Source organism: Hipposideros armiger, unplaced genomic scaffold (genome assembly GCF_001890085.2).
Source record: "Hipposideros armiger isolate ML-2016 unplaced genomic scaffold, ASM189008v1 scaffold_852, whole genome shotgun sequence".
Lineage (NCBI taxonomy): Eukaryota > Metazoa > Chordata > Mammalia > Chiroptera > Hipposideridae > Hipposideros > Hipposideros armiger.
This window is the reverse complement of record NW_017732202.1, coordinates 456291-482015: the sequence shown is the minus strand read 5'-3', so window position 1 is coordinate 482015 and position 25725 is coordinate 456291. Positions and strand designations below refer to the sequence as shown.

The following is a 25725-nucleotide window of genomic DNA, read 5'->3' as shown; positions in this document are numbered from 1 at the left end:
ACATACTTATCCCCTTGGCAGTTGGAAAAAGCAAGCATTGTTTGCTGGGATATATCTCAACTCACTGAAGTGAGTTTATATTTACATGCACATGCTTAATGGTCAATTAAAGAACCATTCCACAGGCTGTAGTAGGTTGGGTTTAAATTCAAAACTCTCTTGGCCTTATTTAACAGCAAAGTGAATGGCAGTACATTTCTCATTGAAGATCCCTTTTCAATGAAGGCATCTGTAATGCATAGTTCACTTGGGCAGTGATTAATCGGAAACCAGGGAAGAAAATCTCCAGCCAGAGTACAGCTGAGCAGAGGAGCAGGGCCAATACTGAGAGGACTAAGTGAAAATTGTGTCCCTGACAAATTTCTCTGTATTAAATTTAATTCTACAAATACTTTTGGAATGGCTGCTCTGTGCAAGATACAATGAAAGTTGCTTCAGGGAATGCTCAGATGTGAAATCAGTTCCTGTGTCTTTATCCTGATTAGGCTAAGACGAATTCAAACAAAATACAAGGTGATGATGCCTGCAGGGCTGAAGGCGCAAACAATGGCTGTAGAGTTCAGAGATCAGAGAGAGATCACATTTATTTGAGAAAAGCCTTTCTGGAATACATTCATGCAAGATGGACTTCAGAAAGAAGATTTGGCCAGGCTGAGCAAGGGGGTGGTTTTCTAGGTGGAGGGGAAAGAAGAACAACACATGACGAGGAGGACAGAGGCACAAGATGATCTGGCAACACCGCATACGCAGAGTTTAAATGCTTTGGGAACTTCGCAGAGGTTTTAGGGACTACTATTAGAACATATTTGGGGGTCACATTGGAGAAAGCCTTGAAAGCTCTAAAAATTTTTTGTATTGTAGACCTCAAAGACATCTTCAGTGGGGAGTGCATTCTTGTTTAGTTTGCTGTTAAATAAGGGCAGAGAATTTAGGATTAAACCATAATTTTAAGCTATAGTCTTTAGAAAGTCTCATTAATATTAGGTACCTATATGGCAAGATAGATTTGGGGGATGAATCAGCAACTAATTAGGACTTATCGTAGTAACACAGGCAGGGGATAATCTGGATTCCAAATTGATCCTCTCCTCCATTTGACAATAACAGTAATAATTATAACAACTATGCATTGATTACAAACTATGTGACAAGTGCTTTACTTATATTATTTCATTTAATTTTTACAACTGCCCTATGAGGTGGATACTCATTATTATTTTGTAGATGGAGTAACTAATACTCCAAGTTAAACTGACCAGGCTCTATGTGTTTGACCACCACTCTCTCCTAACTCCCATTTGGACACGAGGCAACTCTGCCTCCCCCATCACTGTCTCAACAAAGCCCTAGAAGGGTTTCAAGTGTCCACCTCCTCCTGACACCAGCCCCTCTGGTGCTGCAGAAGGCTCTGGGTGCATTACCAGTCCTCCAGGTCTCCATGTCTGACACTATCTTAGAGGGTGGCTGCAAACCAAGATGGGTACAGCATGGGCTCTGGGGATTAGCTGCAAGGTTCAAATGTTGTCCCTGCCACATACCAGGTATGACTGTGGGAAAATTCCCCTCTGCTCCTTGGTTCATTTCACCTATAAAACAGAGTTATATGGGGACCACCCTTATAGGTTTGTTTTGAAACTTAAATGAGGTACTATCTGTAAAGTATTTACAATTTTATCTGGTAAATAGCAAGTACTCAACAAATGTTAATTATTATTATTTTTCAACCAAAAACTAGACTCAGTCCCATGGTGCTAAAAAGGGGGAATTGATGCAAATAATACGGGGGACATTGATTCCTTTATTAGGGGCACCATGGTGCTCTTATTTGTATCTCCCTTTCTCTGTCTTCACACTCTGTTATTTCTAAGAAGGCACAGTCCCTGATAGAATAAATATCCTTCCAAGGGACTCATAGAACGTCAAAGGCAAAACATCTAAAAACATGAGTCTCCAGTCAAGAGATCATAAATCATTTGCAGAATACAAAATAAAGTTCAGCTGTAATTATAGTAAAGGAGAAACACAATTATCTTTTAAAAGCCATTCTTGCATCACAGAAAACTTTCATCTGGTCTGTTTTAAATGGCAGAACTTTTTTTTTTTTTTTAACAGATATTCAGCTTTGCGCTAACTAGATCAGAAGCACATGTGATGTCAACAAAGACATGGAGGAGAAAGAATGGACTGGGGGGCCGGTCTGGCAGTGGGGTTCTCTCTGCTCTCTTATTTTAGATGACCATTAAATTCTCCTCTTTCAATTGCATTTGCAAGTTTTTTGGATTACAGTTACAGAGGAGAAACACATTTTTATCTATATTTATGTTCCAAAAGTTCCTTGGAAGGGAGCCCTCCAAACTCTAAATTCTCTATGCCAGGTAAGGTGTATAGGCTGGCTGTATGTGCCTTGTTTTGCTCAGATCTGCTCCAGCCTTGCCCTTCCTCTGCTCTGTGTGGCAGGAAACCACATTTCTTAGGCCGCCTTCCCCTCTGGCATGTAGGTAGGCTGGGCCAATGGGAGGCAATGATAGAAGCCTGGAGGGCAGGCTACGGAGCAGGCCAGGGAATGTCTCTCCTCTGCCTCCAGGAACATCACTGGCACTGACTGAATCTTCATGACTTCAGCTCCTAGCAGGCAGCCCCTCACTCTGTGGTTCCAGTTTCCACTACATGGTTCCAGCTTCTGGGATCTGGTGACACCACTTCCTCTGTGTCCCCCTAGCCCCAAAGTGTGGTGGTTTCCTAGTGTTGGTTCATCTCTGGGTTTGCTCACCATCTCCTGTGGGGTCCCTTGACACTTACATCACCTGTGTAAACAGTATCTGGTATGAAATTCTCTCTGAAATATTCACATTGGCTTCTGTGTTTCCTGACTGTATAACCTTTTAATCCAAAGGCTGTTGGTCAGGATTTTTCTTGCCACAAGTGTGAAGCCGTAACTTAGCTTTCTAATATTTCCTCACTCTTATTCTGCATCCACATCCTAACTTAGTGCTTCCGTTCAGGGTCCCAGTGGCATCAGAATGTCATCACATGCTGACTCCTTCTCCTTCCTCACCTAGCCTGGTCTTAGAGCTCACACTGGCAAGTCACCAGAAAGCTAACCCATTATCATCATCTCTGCCATCTTTACATGGAACCCTTCCCAGATTATTTACTTAAAAATCACCATTTCCTCCCAAAGCCAGAACCCTTCTAGCACAGCCTAAATTTTTCAAAAGCATTTTTGCTATCTTAATTCCCCCTTGCTCAAAATGTCACAATAAAGTTCAAAGACACCATGCCTTCATCATTCTTACCAGCAATTAGTTGTCATTAATAGTTAATCTTCATGACGGGTCCTGCATTGTTCTCTCTCTTTCCTTTCAACATCCCCGTCACCCTCAGGCCCACGGCACCTTCACCTGGATGATTTTGTGAGGCTCACCTAGACTTGTCTGTCTGCCTCTAAGTTTAGCCAGCTGTTATCAATCCCATGTAAAGTTTAATCAGCCTTAACACCAGTCTCATAGTTAGTTCTTGATCATAAGCTTCAACTGTTCTCCTTATATTGCTTATAATATAGTTCAAATTTAGCTTGGCATTCAAGACCCGCATGATCAGTCAAAATATACATTCCTGACAGTAGCTCTCACGCTTCCCAATATGTAAAGCCTCTCCTCTGGTCATTCTGAATATCTCCAGTTAGGTTTGTGACTTGCTTTTCTGGATGATGATACCTGAGTTAGACTAATAGTGAGTAAAATACTTGATTTTTGAGTCCTCATCACTGCCCCCAACCCCTGCCTAAGTGTTTACAACTTCTAAAAGTCATTGTAGTATTCTGTAGCTCTCTGCAGATTTAGGATCTAGTGTTGGCCTATCTTGAATCTTTTGGATTCCTGAAAGTATACATCAGGTCTAATGAGGAAGGAGGCATATATGCAGGGGACTGGAGTTAAATTAGAGGAACCCATGGTAAACATAACACTGCAGTACATTCTAATACCCCTCTTACGTAGTTACTTTCTATATAGCTCCTGAACTCTACATATGAATTAGGCTCTTAGTGGCTGTTTGGACCAGGAGATAGATATCCCATAAAAAACTTAGATCCCTTGGGAAAAACTACTCTGGGCTATACATATCCCATTAGGTCCTTCACAAACAAGAGGGCCTTGGAGCTGAGATGAGGCTGGGTTGGAATTATGGGTTGTATTTGCTCAGCCTGCCCCATCACCAGGCAACTGCTCTGACATTTAGAACCATTAAAATATTGGGCTTTGGTGCTACTGATGTGTGTAAGACCTTCCCAAAGGACAAGCAAGCCAGCTGTTGATATTTATGAGACCTCTGTAAAATGATTAAGAAAGAAAATATGTACTTGAACAGTTTACTATTATCCATAAATACTCTGCTAATTCATCTCTGCTAATGAGAGCTTCCAAAACACTTCCTAAATCTTTTGCTGAACATCTGCGTTAAATGTGAGTGGTTATGTTAGTACCAAATAAACTCAGTCTTCGCCGATTTATTGCCATGATTTAAAAGTTATCATTCTTTTATTAAAAATAACTTAAAATACTAAAAGCACAGAACATAACTTTATATGAAGAAATAATATCATGTTTTTCATTATAGTCTTTTTAAAAATAAAATTCAATATTCTAAGGACTAGTGTAAAAAATATTTTAGATGAAAAAAATCATAGAAATCCTTATAGATGAGTGAAAACGTATCATCATTTCCCTCTAACGAATGGCACTCAAAGATGACACAGGTAATATTGGTTCTCTTCAGGTGAAGCCATTCCTTAACATTCATCATTTTTCCAGCTCAAACTGTCTGCTTCTTTATTTCCCAAAACTAAGCCAGGAGAAGCATCTAGAGCACTGAAGGGAAATAGGAATGAAGCCACTCGAACTTTTACTTTGCTTATGAGCTCAAAGCTGAATGATTATAAAATTCTATGGCTTTACCGGTGACTTCACAACACAGCACCCAAAATCATTGGACTTTCCACTGCCTCTGTATTCATTCAACCATATTGGAGGGCATGAAGGATGAGAGTAGTAAGGCAGACAATGTGATGACCTTGACTTTTCATAGTGCATAAAGTCACTTTATAGTGCATGAAAAATCCAAGTCCTTAAATCCCCTATAATATCCACAATATTCAACCTTTATATTCTAAGTGTTCATTTAGTCATTGAAATGACTAAAAATGTTGGATTAAAGTCTTGGAACTTAATAATTATGTAATAGAAAATCACTTACTATCTCTGAAATCAGAAGACATGGAATCCTAGAAATCACACATATACATATAAAAGTGTACATTACTTCTCTAGATAATATAAGGCAAAACAATTATTTTTGTACAGTTCCCAAATACTTAAGTCATAAGAATTATCCTGGCTTTGTTAACTGTATAAACCTTGACACTTTATTCTAACTTGCAATTTTTACATTGCACTTTGGCTTTAATAAAATGATGAGGAGGGTGAAGACAGATAATTGTTGACATACCTAAATTAATGAGTGTTAACAAGCTCTACAGAAAACATAGATTTTGTATTTTGGCTTTTTTTTGAGGTTATTGATTCAACCTTTTTAATTAAACTCATTAGAGTGACATTTTAAATAAAATAGGTTTTGAGTGTACAATTCTATAATACATCATCTGTGTATTGCATTGTGTTCACCGTTCAAAGACAAATCTCCTTCCATCACCATATATTTGATACCCTTTACCCAGTTTAGTTACCACTAAGCTGTTGTCTATGTTTGTAACATTTTGTTTGTTTGATTGATTTAATCTTAATTTTTAATGCATGCCAAAGAGAATGACATTAAATTTGGGGAGAATAAAAATTATTCTAGAAATCACTTGAGTGAAGTTCATGAAAAGATTAAAAAAAGATTTTTTTAAAATGCTGAAAATGACGACAGTGAGGGAAACAGCCTGAATAGATATTAAAATATTGCAAAGTTAGCTTTTAAAACATACTGTTGAACTAGTAAAGGAAGAGATAAGCAAATCAATGAAAGGGCAAAAAAGTACAAAGATAAGCAAATAGGAATTTAACACATAATAAGGTAACACTTCAAATCAGTGAGAGGAAAATGGATTATTCAATAAAATATATAGAGCTCAAGAGTTGGTTATTAAATGTGTGTATGTGTATTTAAATTGCTACAGTATATTTTATACTACATGGCTCCAGGTAAAGTATTAGAAAGAATTAAGCCATATAATATTTGAAGGAAATAGATGTGAATATAATTTTTCTTGATGCTGGAAAGGACTTTTTAAACTTTACAAAATGTAGAAATCAAGAAAGCATGTGACTTGTAAATCTGACTACATAGAAATGTAGAGCTTCTCTATTACAAGGAAGTTGTAATTTTCTTTTTAAAAAAAGAAAAATGGGGGCATAAACATTTGCCACATACATGAAACACCTCACTTCAGTCTGATCTAAACATCTGAATCTATATGTAACTATAGATTTACAAAACAAATAACACCTAACATCTAGGGAATATCAAAACAATGCATTTTGCCCTGTGTAACCCCTGAGTTGTCATTGCCCTGAGGTGCTCATTCTAACTTCCAAGACTAGTGGATTCAGTTCAAAGGGTTTCCTCTATGTTTAAAACTTATTGTCCCCAGGAACAGAATGTGACTCAAGGGGAGTGCCAGCTAGGCAAGAAAAGAAAGAACAAAACCTACCAATTCTACCATAGTAGGGTGTGGAAAAGAAAAAAGCAGTGGAAGTAGAGAATCAAATAAAAGTATGCTAGCTCTTTCCTCCTGAGCCAAAACCATGATAAGAGTAGGGTTTGAAAAAGATGGAGAAAAAAGCTATAAGCAGGAGAGGCTTGTGCTCCTCTTCCAATTTGAAACTCTGCAAGAGGAACTAAAAATGGTGACCTGAATTGGTTAGGAAGAGAAAGAACCCGAGTTAATGCTACCAGGCTTCCCGTGGCTCTTTCTGAGTGTGAAATGGTTCCATGGCTGAAGCATGGAGAAACTAAGTGAGAGCGAGATGGACAGAGACCAGGGTCCAGCTGAGGCAGCCAAGGGCGTCACAGGCCTTGACCAAGTGAAGAGACCAGCTTCAACCTCAGGAGAGTCCACCATGGAGACAAATCACCAGCTAGACAAGAAACTTCATAGAGAAACACTCAAGCATCTTTGTACCTTTTATACCCCCACACTACATGGGATCACATAAGTACATGGTCCCTTCAATACACAAACATCACATATCACCTTGGTGAAGGAGCAGAGAGAAGGAAAGTGTATCTTAAAGTCTGAGTATGTGCTTGAGATAGCATTGTCTAAAGAATAAGTCTGTTTAGAATTCTCTGAGATACACTCATTGACAAGCTTTAAGTTCTTCCTCTCCACCAAGAGTGTCCTCCCCCAAGAGTGGAGGGTGATGAGAAAGGTTAGACTAGTTTAGGAAACACATAAGTTAAATTTCCTTTCTTTCTGAAGCACTAAGGAAATTTGTGATTCTCCTACATATATAAAAATTTCTTCTAAAACAATAAATAGAAAAAAGGGCTAGGAACATAACTAAGTAATTCGTAAAAGAAGAAACTAAAAACCTACCATGACACCAAGAGTGGACTCTAGGTGATAATGATGTGTCAGTGTAGGGTCATAAGGAAAGAACCATTCTAGTGAGGAATGCTGACAGTCAGGGAGGTTACGCACGCATGCAGCAGGGGTATATGGGAAATCTCTTCCTCTCAATTTTGTTGTGAACCTAAAATTGTTCAAAAAATAAAGTCTATAAAAAAAACTTACCATAATAAAACATTCAAACTCACTAATAATTAATAAAGGGATATACATTAAAGCAGCATGGCTTTCTTATCTATTAAACTATTAAATATTTAGCTTTTTAAATGCTCTCTGTTGGTGAAGGTGCAAGGTTGCTGACTCTGGTATACACTGGTGTTTCCGGAGGCAATTTAACAGTATATTTTATTATCAGCTCAGCGGTAGCTCAGTGGCAGCTCAGCTCAGGCCAGGCATCGAACCGCTGTTGCTCAGAGCTCGCATTCTTGAGCGAGCTCTTAACCAACTGAGCCACTCTGCTGGCCCAGCAGTATATTTTAAAAGCTTTAAAATTTATTTTCTGGTATTTGTCCCCCCAGAATAATTAAGGAGCCATGTGACCACTTAACCATGAGATCTTTTTTTTTTAACCATCATTTATATCATTGAAAACACGGAAACAAGTAGTGTCGTTATGCTACAAACCATGCCGAGCAGAAAGGTCACTGCAAGCAAGACCCGTACCTGGTCAATGTGCAGAGGAATGAATATTTCGGTATGTGTGACATGGCAGCGCATCTCTTATGTGCTTTTGATGGGTGAAGCCAGGTAGGCCCTTTCCCTGGTACTCAATTACATCCACAGATTTACATATGAGGAGGGGTCAAGATAATTTCTAAAAGAAAAAAGGTCAAGACCAAAACTCAGTTCCTTTTGAAATTCAAATATCTGGTCTTTTGAACCAAGAGGACCCTGGTGGAGGTCTGACTAGAGGAAAGAACAACTGGAAGAAACCTCATCAGCCACAGCCAGCAAGTCTGGACTGGTGGTCCTCTCCCAACATTTGACCTAGGTAGTCAGAAGAGAGTTGGTTTAGAGAATAGTATCAAGCTAATCCCTGATCCAGTCACCTGAGTATACCTGGGAGTGAGCCTTGAGAAAAAACAAAAACAACCACATGTAAGCCAAAAACTGATTACTGAGAGCTCTAACTCTGGAGCTTACTATTTTGGGAGAGGTATGTCCATGGCTAAACTAAACACCCAGGAAAGGACCTCCTCTCCTGTATGCCAAGGAACTGCTGTGGGGAGTGGAAACAGTGAGGCAGATGGGCCACGCTGAAGGTTGTCCAGGCTGTGCATGAAGGTGAGGTATACCAGAGGACTCCTCTGGCTCGATTTAGATAGTCTTGAAATTCTTGGCTATAGCATATAAAACACTAAGGGGCAATAAGGGACCAGGGTTCCATAAGTATGGGCACATGGGGGATTAGAAGAGTCATAATTTTAATATTAGAGAAAATATAGCTTCACTTCAATGTCACTAACTACTCAGTTTCGAAGACATGATTTATGCGTATTTGTTAGTTGGGAGGGTTACAGAAGGTAAGGGGGGGATTGTCTATTGATGCATATAAACCCCATATAAAAGACTAAATACCAATGCATTAAGCATAGCTGTTGTTGGATGGATGGGATTCTTATTATTTTAAATGTTCTTCTTTTGTCTATATTTTCCAATATCAAGTATTGAGTTTTCATCAACAAAAAGCAACTTTATTTTAGGAAAAATAATCTTAACTGAAATTCTAGTTAGTATTGATCTTGCAGATACTTAATTTTTTCCCACAATATTTAATAAAAGCAGGAACTTTATAACTTATGCCTTATCCAAAATGAACACATTTTCATTTGTCCTTTGACAAGATTCATAATTGCAAGGATCTTTTATTCTTCAGCTCAGATGAAAATGTCCATTCAATGAATATGACAGAGAAAATTCACAGAATTTTCTATAAAATAAATATGCTTAGAAATGAAGCATAGAACATTATTCAGGTCATTCAAGTTTTATTATTGGAGCTTGGGTTGTACTGCCAAACTGGTGAAAAATAAAAAGATTAAATCAGATTCTCAAGACATTAAGTTGTTGGCCAACAACCAAATTCCTGAACAGGCAAAGCAATGAATGTAAATGAGAGAACTTTTATTCAAGACACAATTTAGTTATAGTCATTCTTTTCTTTGTTCTCGAAGAAAAATGTGAAGGAGGTTTTAACATTCATTTATCAACTATACATACAGTGAACTGTTGTCTCCAAGTTATCTCTACAATGCCTGCTGGGGAAAGGAAACACCTTTGTGCACTCAATGACTGCATTATTTTACTTCCCCATTACCATACAGCTATCAGGACTTGATATATCCAATGATATCACTGCCCTGGGAGCTGGTTAGTGGAATCCCTAGGGTGATGAGTGATACACTCAGAATAACTATACTGAAATGATGGAATTACACAATGAAGCCATTTTACAACCAAAGAGACTTGAAAGATTAACTAACCCTCATTTGTCATTTTACAGTTGTAGAAATAACTGGAGACCTAGCTAGATCAAGGGTCATAAAGCTAATGATGAGCAATGCCAAGACAGAATGCAGGCCTTTTGTTTCCGGAACTAGTGCACCTTTTTAAAACCTTCAAGCTTAAAAAGGTGCAAGGAAAACTGCATCTTAACTAAGTTTCAATTTATTTGGATTCAGAGGTAATAGCAGTCATTTTTCATCCCCATGTGATTTCACTATTAAACTATTTTTTCCAAATAAAATTTCTGGCATATATTTTTATTCATTGATTTATTCAACAATTTGGTTTGTACTCATGTACCAGGCATTATTTTGATTGTATGTTTAAGCAACGGGTCAGGGTTCTCCAGGGAAACAGAACCAACAGGGTGTGCATGCATGCGTGTGTGCGTGCGTGTGCGTGTGCATGTGTGTGTGTGTGTGTAGAGGTGGGGAGAGAGATGGAGAGAGATGGAGAGAGACAGAGAGAGACAGAGAGAGACAGAGAGAGCAACAGAGAGAGAGAGAGAGAGAGAGAGAGAGAGAGAGAAGGATATTTTAAGGAATTGGTACTTATGTGATAGTAGAGGCTTGGCAAGCCTTAAATGTAATGGAGTGACCAGCAGGCTGCAGACTCAAAGAGTGGCAATTCAAGTCCACAGTCAGCCTTTGGCAGAATTCCTTCTTGCTTGGGGAAGTCAATCTTTGTTCTATTAAGACCTTCAACTGATTGGATGAGACCCATCAACATTATAGAGAGTGATCTGCTTTACTCAAAGCCCACCAATTTAAATGTTAAGCTTATCTATAAAACAGTTTCATGGAAACATTCAGAGTAATGTTTGACCAAATATCCAGGTACCATGGTCCAGTCAAGTTGACACATAATATTAACCACTGCAAGCAAGACCACCAATTAGGTCAGTAGCTGTCTTTAAACCAAAGTCAAGTTTGGCTTTAGACCGCAAGAATAAGTTTCTGATTCCTTTACCACTTATGATGCCTGACTGGATAACTAGTTGGTAGGCTCATTCTCTTTGGCCCACCAACACTTTAAGAGGATTATTTAGTTACTCTCCTGTACATGGAAGTGTTCTACAGAGCTGTAAATTTTTTTAATGTGTTTTGCAATAAACTCCAGGAAAATCAAGAGACCCATGGAAATTGGCATGGAAAGTGACAACACTCAGGTACTCCATCCTAAGCAGCAGGGGGAAATTATATTCCAGCAGACCATTATGAAGCACCTTCCCAATGGTAGGTTAAGTGACCTAGTGACCAGAGCTAGACCTGGTATGGAAATTAGACATCCACAATGCCTGAGAGCATGGCTGCTTAGGACCCTGCAAAAGGCCTGTACATTGAAACAAAGTAGCCAGAAAGATTCAAGAATTTGATTAAAAAATAGGGGGAAGGAGGGAAGGCAAGGGATGAAGCTCTCCTTCAAGTAGCCTTGGTTTGTTGGATTTATATGGAGGCACAGCCATTATTCCCGATCGTCTGAGGCTGGAATGGCGCCACTGTTCAGATGATGAACTGGGAAGAACATGAAAAAGATGTGTATGTCTCCCCTTTTGCCTCCATCTACATAAAGAAAAAATTGGGATTCTAACCTGAAACAACAGGCCAATTAGGTAAATTTCTTCAGAAGGGGTATCTATGTGCAAAATATGAACTGCTCATCTCTGTAAACTACTTTTAGCCTATTGAAGTGAAAATTTTACTTTAATTTCCAAGTAAATCATATTCATTTTTTAGAATATGACTTTACTAAATATAAACCACATACTAAATGATATTATATTCCAAGATGTTTCTAGATGCTTGAAAATGCTAATTAAACACAGATCAGTATCTGTTTTCATACCCTGTTAAGAATAATCTTTCCCCTGGGGTTGGAAGAGCACAGCAGGTCACCCTGTTCAATATACTCCCTCAAGCAACAGAAAAGAATGTCGTTATTCCCACTATATTCTACAGTTTATCAGAACCAAGATAGCTTAAGTGTCATATCATCACTTTGAGCATTAGCAGTACAATAAAACAATAATTAGTTCTTCAAAATGACTTGTTGAAAGAGCTTATCTTTCTTGATGATCTCTATTCATTCATGAATAAAGAGAAACTTTAGGGTAACTAGATGTTTTTAATGCAAAAGATGTTAAGATGAATAATAATCTGAGTCTGTAGAAAGCATTAAAAACTTAGGAAAAATTTCTCAATTAATGTGAAAATTTGAATATCTCAAATATCAGTTGGTAATTGTTGGAAAAAATATGTATTTCTAGTAGGTAATTTATTTTATTTTTTTTACTTTTCAAAGCACAAGATAGGTAGTAAAATATTTTAGTTTTGAAGCCTTTCGATCTTGTCAGAAGCAAGCACACAGATTCAGTTCTAATATATTCAATGGGCATAATGTATTGGTCACAGTTTATTTTTCACTGGTATAAATATGTACTTCAAATTTTTCTTTTATTTTTCTTGGACTATTATGACACAAGTTCTCAGAAACATTCTAATTTTTTATTACTTCATTTTAGGGTATTTAATCAGGACCACTTAAATTAATATTTCTTATTTTAAATTTGAATGAAGAAGTTAATAGACTTCTAAGAATATTTATGCTTTGTTCACATACATTCATGAATAGAAGAAGGCTTGTTTGCATAGAAGTCTTCCTTTAAAAGTTATGGAAGTATTCAGTTACTGATAAAAATATCAATTATTATAATTTAGACTCAGTGGTTAAACTAAATATTATGAAAGATTCCTCTTGTTTAAAGAATAATGTGTGCAAACACAAAGCCTGACTATACATGCATCCATTTAAAACTAATTTTTTAATTCCAATCTCAGAAATAATGATTACTATAATTTTTTTATTTCTTTGAATTTGAGATGTATATAAATTGAACTATAAAACTTCACTTGAGCCAATGTTAAATAAACTGAGCAAAAAAAATTGCCATAAAATTTCTCGTTTTAACATTTTGAATAAAAAATTACCTATAACAAGTTACACGAGGAAGAATCTGAGATAAAACCAGAAGTTCTGATGGCAAGATTTGGCATTAATATCACCAGAGTAGTTGTGCAAGAAGAGTTAAAAGTTTCCTCTGTGCCTCAAGAGTGGCACTCAAGAATCATCCTAGGAATTAAAATCATGTGTCAGGGCTGGCAGAGTGGCTCAGTTGGTTAAGAGCACAAGCTCTGAGCAACAGGGTCCCCTGATTCGATTCCCACATGGGCCCGTGAGCTCTGGCCAAGCTGAGCTGCCGCTGAGCTGCCAACAGGCGGCAGGATGGCTCAGCTGGTGAGAGCACATGCTCCTAACAACAAAGTTGCCAGTTCGACTCCCACATGGGATGGTGAACTACACCTACCCACAACTAAGATTGAATACGGCACCTTAAGCTGAGCTGCAGCGAGCTGCCAACTGGCAGCTGGATGGCAACTGGACTTGGAGCTGAGCTAGCTGCGCCCTCCACAAGACTGAAGGACAACAACCTGGCTGTTCCCCTTCCCCAATTCCCCAATAAAAATCTTAAAAAAAAAAATACCATGTGCCTAATCTAGACATTAACATGCTCTCATCTCTTTCCAATCTAGAATGCATAGTTAAGTAGCCCTTTGAAAAACAACACAGATGGACCTTGAGATTATTATGCTAAGTGAAATAAGTCAGAAAGAAAAAGTCAAGAACCATATGACTTCACTGATATGTGGGGTATAAAACTGAAAGCAACAAAGGAACAAGACAAACAAATAAGGAAACAAAAACTCATAAAAACAACAATTTAGTGGTCATCAGAGGGTAAGGGGGGGAAGGGGATAGAAGTTGGTGGGGTAAAGGGGGTCAAATATATGGTGATGGAAGGAGAACTGACTCTGGGTGGTGAACACACAATGGGATATGTAGATGATGTATTACAGAATTGTACTCTTGAAACCTATGTCATTTTTCTAACCATTGTCACCCCAATAAACTAAATTTTTAAAAATTTTAAATATTTTTAAATGAACTTAAATATGTTTAAGTCTTTCATTCTTTTTTTTTTTAAGCTGAGCCATTCTGCCACCTGTTGGCAGCTCAGTGGCTGCTCAACTCAGGCTGGGAATCGAACTGCTGTTGCTCAGAGCTCAAACTCTTGAGTGAGTCTTAACCAACTGAGCCACTCGGCCAGCCCAAGTCTTTCATTCTTAACATGCACACACACACATACACACCTCACAGTCCCATAACCTAACAATCCTCTTTAATTACTGCCTTTTACAGCCAAATTCTTTGTTTCTAAATCCAAGAAAATATTTTAGTGCTTATTGGATTTGATTTCTCATCAAATTTCTCATCACTGCTGACCACTTCCTTCTACTAAAACACTTGACTTCCATGCCCATATATTCTATTGCATTACCCATCTATCTAGTTACTTATCAGTCTCGTTGATATATCCTAGGTCTCATGTCTGTATTTGAAATCCTAAATACTTCATTATTTTCCCTTCTCATTTTACAGTTAGAGTTTTTATCATATGCTGATCGTTTCCAAATTAATATCTCTAGAATACATATTTTCTGTGCTCTAAATTCATGTGTCCAATTGCCTACTATGAAATTCTAATTAAAGTTTCATAGACATTGCAGCCTAAATATTCTCAAAATATCATCTCCCTACAAATAATTAGGTTCTTTCTCATATATTCTGCTATCTCAAGGTAATATGAAAGCACAAGCCCAAAACGCGAATGCTATCTTTCAATTTCCCTCCCCATCAGCCCACACACTTAATTGTTCTCTGACCCCCTATTTAAAATCCCACCTTCTTAATACTCCCTTTCTTGTCTCTTCTTATTCATATTATTTTTCACCATCTAACATACCAAATATCTTGTTCATCTTGTCTATTATCTGTTTTCTCTCTCAAAAGTATAAGTTCCATGAGTTCAGAGACTTTTTTTCTGTCTTGTTCACAGCTGAAATAGTATTTGCACATAGTAAAATCTCTATAAATATGAAGTTCTTATTAGCAAACTACTTCTAGGTTTGCTTTTATAGAATATTTTATCACCTGATTATCAGATGCACTTTCTACTTTGAATGTGCAGTAATTTTTTATTATTATTAAATGCTGAACATTATGGATAATATATGGCAGAAGCTCTGTGTGATATACTGTCTTCTAAAGATAGATGCGTTTTGTTATGGCAGGCATGTAAGTTACTACAGATTTACCTTACTTTGATGAGGTCTGTTTTAAGGCTTTGTTAGGATGATCTGTTCTAATTTTGGTTTTGCTCCAAAGACATGATACTTACTCCTACAGAGCGGTCTTTCTGCGATCTCTTCACTCAGGTTGGTTTGTACTCTAACATCTCTCTGCACTGGAATGTCTCCACAGCTCTCAGCTTCCCTGGAGAGGCTCTCTTCCAAACCTCTTGGAATTTCATCCTATATTTGCATAATCCAGGAGTTGAGCACAGACCTGAGAGGACTTTCCACTCAGATTTCTTTGGTTTCTTCTTTGCAGGGCCCCTGTGTTTGGTGTCCTAGACCCAAATATAAGCCAACTTAGCAGCCACAAACTCATCCTTCATTTGGCAAAACTGATGTTCTCTACTTGGGTTCTCGCCCCCTGACGGTAGCCTAGAAAATCTTCTTTGAGAGAAAGCCTGTGTCAATCTGGAGCTTAACTCTTGTGTTTCCCCTTTCCCAAGGATTGTAGCACAGCACCGAGGTGTTATCCAATGCCTGCAAATATTGTTTTATATATTTTATCCAGGTTTCATAGTTACTTACAGTGGGAGGATACGTATGTATCTAATACCAGTACTCCACAACGACCAGAGACAGAAATCCAACAAATATTTTTTTAATGAGTCAATTATCAGATCCTATTGATTCCACCTCTAATATTCCTTGAACCCACCTTTTTTTTCATTATTGCCTGTACCTTACTTTAGGTTACCATTACCTCTAGTCTAGATTATAGTTATAGTGCTCTGACTTGTCTCCAGTCCAGCCTCACTCCAAATCACTTACCATACTTCAGTGAGTGCTTTGTTTTGTTTGTTTTTTAATGTTAATATTATATGCCACTCCTCTATGGAATCCTCCAATGGTTCTTCATTGTCCTCAGGATCAAATCCAGACTTCTTGTGTTCCTCTGTAGCCTCATCTCTCCCTGCTGCCCTCCTCCTCTTCCCTTCCCTCTTAACATCTATTTTAAATTACCTTCAGTTCCTAGACATTCATGGTTCTCTCTCTAACCACAAGGCCCTTGCACATGCTGCTTTACTCTACCTAAAACAATCCTACATGTGGACTAACTCCAGCCATCCATTCACATGCCATGTCTTCTGGGACATCTGCAATAATTTCCCTGGATTGGATTAGGCGCCCCACATGTGCCCATTTGCACCCTTCACTTTCCCTAATCATCATCTGCACTGCATGGTTTTATAATTACCTTTTTACTTTTCTGTACTCCCGTGAGACCATAAGCTTCTTGAGGCAAACTCCAAGTGCTACTCATTGTTTTATTCCTATTTACTAAATTATTGAATAAATACTTCTTGAGTTAATGCATATTCATTTTTAGCAACTTCTCTGACAAGAATGCAGTCCTTCTCAATCAATAACATATCCCCATTTTGTGCGAAAACTAATAAATACATAAATACACCTATCTCCAAGAGTACATAAAATAGTAGATGTCAAAGAACACATGTTAGTAAGAGTACAACAGTAAAATTATACAAAACAGGATGAAAAGCCTTGGTTAGATCTGTGTCAGATAACTGAATATATTAAAAACCCCTATATTTTGGTTTTGTAATTTATGGACAAATTACACACAATTTTAAGGAATTATCCACCAAAACTAATGCAACTGCTAATGCCTCTACAATTATGCCAATACCTAGTATCTTAAGATCACTGCATGTTAGAAGAGTTTAGAACCAGCTCATCCTCTTCATTTCATAGGTGAAGAGCTGAGTTTGAAGAAAATAAAGTGACGTTCCTGTATTCCCACAGTTAGCTGAATGGTAGCACTATAATCTAAGTCTCTTGTACTCTTTCAATTGTTTTCAAATTTATTATGTTCTGTATGAAAGAAACATTGACCATCACCAACTTTACTGAAGTCCTAGTATGTGTCAAGGAAAACAACCCCCTTAGCACCCCAGGTCCATCTCTTGTCTTAGAACTCACATATATAACCATGAAAGAAGTAACCACAAATGCATTAGAGGAACTGAAGATTGGGTGGGTCAGAAAGAAGCGCCTCCCATGAGGTGTCAAGGACTATGACAACATGATAACATGACTAGCCACTCACTGTCAATTTATAGCTAGTGAATAATCTAATAATAAATACTATGGATATTTAATCCTGAACTTTCTAACAAGTGGCTTTTCTTTAAGAGAAAATTTCTTCCTTGGCTGCTATTGAATTTTAATGAATAACGCATGTGGGAGTCAAAGATATGTGTTCAACTGAAACCAGGAAGAAAAATATCATTAACTTCTGTCCATCAAGTAGTGATACTGAAAGCCACAAGATAATCAAAGTAAGTTAACTCCTATTTTCTGAATATATTCAACAAGGGCTTTTCAGTAGCCTTAAATCCTTTTTGGAACTAGGTGGGGTAACTTATAAATAAAAACATCAATGAGTTTTTGTTTTGTTTTTAATAAATGACTGGCCCAAATCAATTACTTGAGTATACAATATGGGAATCAGTTAGACTTCAATAACATTCCTTAGTATTGTGATTCAGGGGTCTAGATGCTACCAAAATAATAGACTATTAGGAAATGTCTCATATCATGGCATTAATGTTATTTTTTTAGAAACACTTTGACTAAAAAGTTATTATGCATGTCATTTCCTGGTCCTGCTGTACCCTCCCCCAGTGGATCTGAAAGTATTTATCAGAATGGTCTTACTTTTTTTCCTTCCAACATACCTATAAGCAGTATTGAATTAATCTATACTTTATAAACAAGAACAATTAGGTATTTGGGGTTTATACTCCTTATCTAGGATCACAAAACCATTTAGCACCAGCCTGAGGAGTAGAAGGAGCATCTTAAATTAGGCTCACAGAAGCAACCCAGTTCTGAAGACATTCACTTTGATATTATCAGCATGAAGCTCTGTGTAGTGGACAGTAGCATTCATTGAGTACCTCTGATGTGCAGCAACTATGTCAGTCCCTTCACAAGCATTAATACATTCAATCTGTTATCAGCTCCATTTTATAGATGAGGGAATCGAGGCACACAGAGTTGAGTAGCTTGCCTGAGATTTACAGAGAGCAAGCAGTAGAGCTAGGACTTACAGCCAGGCAGTCTGGCTCTAGAATTCTCACTCTTAATCAGCACACTGGTCTACTTATTCACATACCCCACCTTTCTATTTCACCCCACAAACATTGCCTTCATGAGAAAACAAGCTCTTCCTCAATTTCCATTTGCTCTTTGCCGTATTCACCAAGAACCACTGAAACAGCTGACCATTTTTTCCTTTTATTAAAATGCATTCACCTAGGGTAGCAAGGATACTAAAACACAAGGCTAGCAATTAAGCAAGTGGGGTCCTTGCAGGAAATGTTTATTTGTCCCAAAGAGTGTCATTACAACCCTCCTAGCTTAAGAAAGTGATACAGTGTATGCTTTTCAGGGCTCAATATAACTCTCTGTCAGCTTCCCCAGCCAGTATTCACCGGAGAATTCCATGTATCTAAGGCCTCATGTTCATGCTTTACAGTGTACTGACGGATAGTAATACTATGATAATGCCAAAAATCAAGACCCAAATACTTAGCCCAGACACATGGCTTTCATCAGCTCCAAAAGCTCAAGAGATATTTATCAGCCTGTGATCAAAGGAAGCAGCAGGAACCGATATAAACACAAGACAGGACGCGTGCAATGTTCTCCACTCAGGAACAGCCAGGACAGAGCTTCTCCGGGAATAGAGACAGCACATCAGCCTTGGTCGGAGTGCTCCAATGAATGGAGTTCTCTTTGAAGACAAAGCCCTGACTACATCAAGCTGAGAATCAGATCCTGATTTAGCGTGACTTGTGTGTCTACTGCTGTAAAAGATATCTTACTCGTGTGAGGGGCCTGTCAACTTGCTTCCAAACATTAACAGAGTGAGGCACAAAAATCATGTGACTTCTCAAGTGTGCTTAGTTCTGCACAGATAAAACGGCTTTATTTGGAATCATCATGAAGGAAGAGGGAAAGGCATCTGCAAACCATGAAGCTATTAAACAAATTTGTTTCCCAAGTACTTGAAGGTACTCTCAGTCCTAATTAATGTCTGTTACAGATGCACCCTCATAGCTAACGTTCCCTTTCCTAATCTAAGCCATATGCTCCTTCCTTCATTTTAATGATGTGAATGGGAATCACTGGTGTTTTTTTCACTGAATATTTCTGTTACAAAAATGTTCTTTCCAGGGTGATGCTCAGTGCTGAGATCGATGGGTGAGAAAATCCCTCTGTGGAAAGTTTCCCACTTTTTTTTTTTCTTCTTATAGCCCATATGCAGAGGTGAGGCCTTATGTGTGATTTTTAAACGTTGCATTGAGTATTTTGCCTATATTAGAAGCAAGCTTCTACAGGGGCAGCACTTTTCACATAAAGAACAGGTAAGTTGAAAAGGGGATAGCTGAGTCCAGTAGATAGCCTGTACAATTGAAGCATAGTTATCACATCGCCATAAAAAGGTTTATGATTTATGGTGAGGTTCAGGAAATACCTTGCTTTCTTTCAGGAGCTAATAGATTAAACCAAATTCCTTAACCTTTTCTAGTTACTGCTCTATATCTGTTTTCATTTTAAGAATCACTTTTTACATATGACTGCAGTAAAGAGAGATATACAAGGTAGATGAGATTTCAGAGTTGGAAGAGACCCTAGTGACCTGGCCCAGGTGGGTGGTTGTTGAGCCTCAATGGTTCTTCCCTTGAGAAATTACAATCTAAATAACCTGAGGTGGACCTGATGGAGCCAGATACACTATTGTTCAAAAGCACTCTTGGAGATTCTCATGCGTGCCCTAGCTTGAAAAGTACTGGTCTTGCCCCCACCCCCACCCCCATCTCTTTGGGGCCAGTGATATTAAATTTTTTATTCAATGTCCATAGACAGTTGTTTATGGCAGACAGGTGACCATAACCTAAGGCTCTAGGCCTCCACACCTGTGCATTTTTCTCTACCTTATATTATATACCTCTTATAATCCTTGCTTTTTAAAAAAAATAAAATCAGTTTGATGATAAAAATATCTGAAAAAACAAATCTCAGAATTACTCTCCTACTCCCCCATTTTCAAGGGCCTCTTCCCTATCTTCTATTTTTCTGTTATTGCAATCTCTCCAGAATGCCAGCTAAAAGTTAGCAGTCATCACTATATAACCCTGGAATTAAAATTACAATATTAGAAAACCATTCAAGCATTTCCCCCCAAAGTACTGCTTTCAACAGTGCAAAACACAAAGAAACGAATCCTATTTGTTCCCATTCTAAAATCATAATAGCAGACAAATAAGCACACTGTACTCTGCTTGTTTGACCTAGATCACCTCACAGCATCCTCACAACTTTATGAGGTCAGTAGGTTATTATTCATATCTCACAGACAAGAAAACTGAGCCACCAAAGTTCAATAATTTCCCCAAGTAAATTCCCCCAGTTTAAGTAATTTTACATGTCTAGGAACTTGTCGTCAGTCGGGTTAGTCTCAAGAATTACAATGTGAAACTGTCCTTCAAAAGTAATTTTCTATTTTTAATCATGATACACTAACATTTACAAAGCATTTTAAAAAGAACATTTTCCTCATCTTCCATATAATCTCATATAAATATTTCATTTAAAGATTACAAGATCGAATAGCAACACCATTTGAGTGAACAGAAACAAGGCTGACGGAACACCCACTGTTCTCACAAGTAGTAGGTGGCCAAACCCCAGTTTGAACCTTTGTTCATGACATGTGCAGTGCTGTACTCAACTGACCACACTGCTTTACATCTGAACATTTTTCGTGGCCCTGATGAGCATATCTTAGAAATAGCTCTGCTAGGAAAATATTGGGTGGTCAGAAAAGTCATGATGTATTTTTTCTATGTTTTTCATTGCAAAAATGCATCATGACTTTTCCGACAACTCAATAGTATAAAACTGACTATAAACAGCCAAAAACAAATGCCTTGCTGTTCAGATTAAATTGTTGATTGTACTGAAATTCATGGGTACATTAGGAAACAAAATAAATGGCAGCGAATCTCCCCAAAGATTTTGCTGTCCATCCTTTTATTTTTATTCACATAATATGTGTTTACTGAGCTGCAGTAAAAGATGCATGGGCTATTTTTATTCGGAGAAAGGCGATAACACCAGCCAAGCAGAAGGACCCAGCCATGACCAGAATGCAATGGCCTTCATTATCTTCCAACTCACTCCTAAATGACTCACGGAGAGCTGGCAGATGGTGTTTTCTCTCACCCCTTGCTTTGCACTTATTTAATTATTTTAACTTAGTTTCTGTTCTGCTACCATGATGCCTAATAGGCAGATATATTTAAGAATAGGTTTCTTCTTCTAATATTAACCAATTTGTTCAGAAAATTTCTTAGGCTCTAAATTCTGGATCAAGTGAAGGTAGAGAATAATGATAATAACAACACAAAAATTATTGTTAATAATGAACATTTACTAGATACATACAATATGTGAGATACTGAGCCAATGAATTCACATGCATTTCTTATTCAGTCATACAATGATTCACAAATGGGAAGGCTGAGGTTTAGAAACCTTTAGGAACCTACTCTAGGTTAAACAGTGGCAGAAGCAGAAAATCTGAACACGTCCTTATTCTTAATTTTCATGTAACCCTTATGTAGTAGCAGTTATAAGCTCTAATACTCAAAAACCAATACAGTAAGATGATAAAGAAACCACAAATAATGAAGAAGTAAAACTGTCACTATTTTCAGATGATATGATTCTATATATAGAAAACTTAGACTTCACCAGAGGACTATTAGAAACAATAAATAAATACAGTAAAGTTGCAGGATACAAAATCTAAATACAAAAATCTGCTAAGTTCCTATATACTTTCCTATATACTAACAATGAAATGGCAGGGGGAAAAATGAAGAAAACAATCCCATCTACAATTGCAACAAAAAAGATAAAATGCCTAGGAATAAACTTAACAAAGGAAATGAAGTACCTGCACACTGAATACTATGAGACACTGTTGAAAAAAATTGAGGAAGACACAAAGAAATGGAGAGGTATTCCACACCCATGGATTGTAAGAATTAATGTTGTTAAAACAGCCATATTACCCAAAGAAATATACAGATTTAATGCAATTCCCATCAAAATCCCAATGGCATCTTTTACAGAAATAGAACCAAAAAATCCTTAAATTTGTATGGAACCACAAAAGACCCAGAATAACCAAAGCAATCCTGAGGAAAAAAGAACAAAACCAAAAGTATCACACTCCCAATTTCAAACTATACTAAAAAGCTACAATAATCCAAACAGTATGGTATTGGTAGAAAAACAGACACACAGACCAGTGGAACAGAATTGAAAACTCACACATATATGGGCAACTAATTTTCAACAAAGAAGCCAAAAACATATAAAACAGAAAGAAAAACCTCTTAAACAAATGGTGCTGGGAAAATTAAAAAGCCACATGTAAAACAATGAAACTAGACTGCTATCTGACACTATATAAGAAAAGTAACCTAAAATGAACTAAAGCCTTGAATATAAGACCCGAAACAATAAAATACGTAGAAGAAAACATAGGTGCTAAATTTATGGACCTTGGTCTCAGAGAATTTTTATTGTTTTTTGCTTTATTTATTTATTTTTCATCTATTTTTTTTAACTTTTCCTTTTTTTAAATTTTTTATTTTTTTATTTTTCAGAAGGTTTTTATGAACTTGACCCCAAAGGCAAGGGAAATAAAAACTAAAATAAATGAATAGGAAGAAACCATCAACAAAACAAAAAGGCAACCGAGGAGATTAATATCAAAAACATATAAAAAAAACCTCATACATCTCTCTCAACAACACAAAAACAAACAATCCAATTAAAAAATGGGCACAGGGGTGAGGAGGATGAGCACTCCAAATGGGTCTGAGCCACAACCACTCCCCACATAGGGAGTGTAAATGGTCCTGGTGTGCTTCCTGGGAGGGAGAACACAGGCCCGAAACGTCCTGGTCCCAGGACAAGATCAAAGAAAGAGCTGCTCTTGATCCCTGCACAGAAGAACCTCCAGATTCCCAGACAACACAGATCCACGTTTTTCCCCTTCTTAACTGAAAGAAAGAAGAGATGAGGAAAAGAAAGAAACAAAAGAAACAAAGAGCAAAAAAGGTCAGATTTCTGAGAAAGATTTAGAGGGCAAAAAACAGGAAGAAATAGGAATGAAGATGTTAATGGGATTTGTCTCCTTTGACTCAACAGAAGAGGAAAAGGTGATGGCTCTGTAAACGCCTATGCCATAAATGGGTCTCGGAAGAGGAAGTACAGGCAGTACATCAAAAAAAGCAGGTTCAACAGACCTTTGGATTTCATTGCATGAGAATTAACATGTTGAAGAATGATGTTTATTCCCTCATCTTGATCAGAAAAGTGGATTTTGTATTTTGTATTTTATATGCATCAAAAACAGGATCACAGTCCTTCCTCCTTGTAAAGTTATAAAATTTTATTGATGATGTGTGCAGTTCACTAGACTTGCCTCAGAAGAAGAAAGGTTAAATACTACTTTTTTTTTTCTTTCAGGAAATATCATTTGTGACAATGATCAACCCCACTGTTTTGTTCTTATTCCTGAGGAAGCTGTATATGTTTTCCTCTTGGGTGCTTGTTAGGACGTTTTAAAACATATAAAAGTAATTTAGATGTAAGTTTCTCAAATAAAGCAATATTTCTACCCTTTTGGGGGGAAAAAAATGGGCAGAGGACCTGAACAGACTTTTCCCAAGAAGACGTACTGATGGCCAACAGATATGTGAAAAGATGCTCAACCTTACTAGCTATTAGGGAAATAAAAATCAAAACCACAATGAGATACCACATCACACCTGTTAGAATGGCTATTATCAATTGACAAGAAATAAAAAGTGTTGGAGAATATGAGGAGGAAAAGAAACCCTCGTACAAAACTGATGGGAATATAAATTAGTGTAGCCTCTATGGATGTTCCTCAAAAAATTAAGACTAGGTCATAAATGCAGTAAAAGCCAGCAATCCCTTGTCTGAGTATCTACCTGAAAAGCTTGAAAACATTTATTCATAAAAATATTGGGTTGTCAGAAAAGTCATGACGCATGTTTTCAACAGATGACACTAGTTCATTTTTGGAAGTACTAGTCATTCACATCTATGTTATTTCTATGTCATTTGACAGCTGACAGTTCTAGCTTCATTCTAAAAAAAATTGAACGATTTGGTTGAGTTTTGGAGATTTTACAAGTTGAACATGGAAGACCAAACTGTGCATTTTTGCCATATTTTACTGTTTTACGTCTATAAAGTGAAGAACGCGTGTCAAGCTTATGAAAAGTTGCATAAAGTTTATGGACAATGCTCTATAAGAACATCAGTGCCAATGATGGTTCACAAAATTCTGTGCTGGTATTTTGATCTCAAGGATCCTCCTTGGTCTGGAAGGCCCACCGAGGTTGATGATGACAAAATAAAGGCATTGATCAAGTCAAACCCGCATTACACAACACGAGAGATTGCAGAAACATTGCACATTCATCATTCAAGCATTCACGACCACCTGGAGAAGCTGAGATACGTAAGCAAGCTCGATATTTGGGTTCTGCATGAACTCAAAGAAGTTCATTTGACAGTGCATATAAACTTTTGCAACATGCTCATTAAACATGAGGAAAATGATCCTTTTTTGAGAGCTGATAACTGCTGATGAGAAGTGGATTGTTTACAACAATGTGGTGCACAAACAGTCTTGGTCTCGATGGGATGATTTGCCTCAAACGGCATCAAAAGCAGACATTCATCGGACGAAGGTTATAACTCTCAGTGTGGTGGGATTTTAAAGGTATCGTGTTTTTCAAGCTTCTACCAAGAAACCAAACAATCAATTCAAATGTGTACTGTCGGCAATTGGACAGTTTGAACAAAGCCATCATCCAGAAACGTCCAGAGCTTGTTAATTGTAAAGAAGTTGTGTTCCTTCACGATAATGCGAGACCACACACAAATTTCACCACCCGTCAAAAATTATTGGATCTTGGATGGGATGCGCTGCCACACCCACCATACTCGCCTGGCCTTGCACCGTCAGACTCCCACTTGTTTTGCTCTCTTTAAAACTCCTTGCGTGGCATAATGTTCAATTCAGATGAGGCTGTAAATCAGTTTTTCAGTTTTTCACCGATAAAGACAGGTCCTTCTATGAACGAGGAATTAGGAAGCTCACGGAAATATGGCAAAAGGTTATCGAACAAAATGGGCAATATATTATTTATTCATCTTTGTTCTTAATATAAATAAATGACCTTTGAAAAA

At 37.5% G+C, this 25725-nt stretch overlaps 1 pseudogene; it reads left to right on the top strand.

Moving 5' to 3' along the window:
* Positions 1-23307: 23307 nt before the first annotated feature.
* On the top strand, positions 23308-23764 carry LOC109374645 (U4/U6.U5 small nuclear ribonucleoprotein 27 kDa protein pseudogene; annotated as a pseudogene).
* The last annotated feature ends 1961 nt before the right edge of the window (positions 23765-25725 follow it).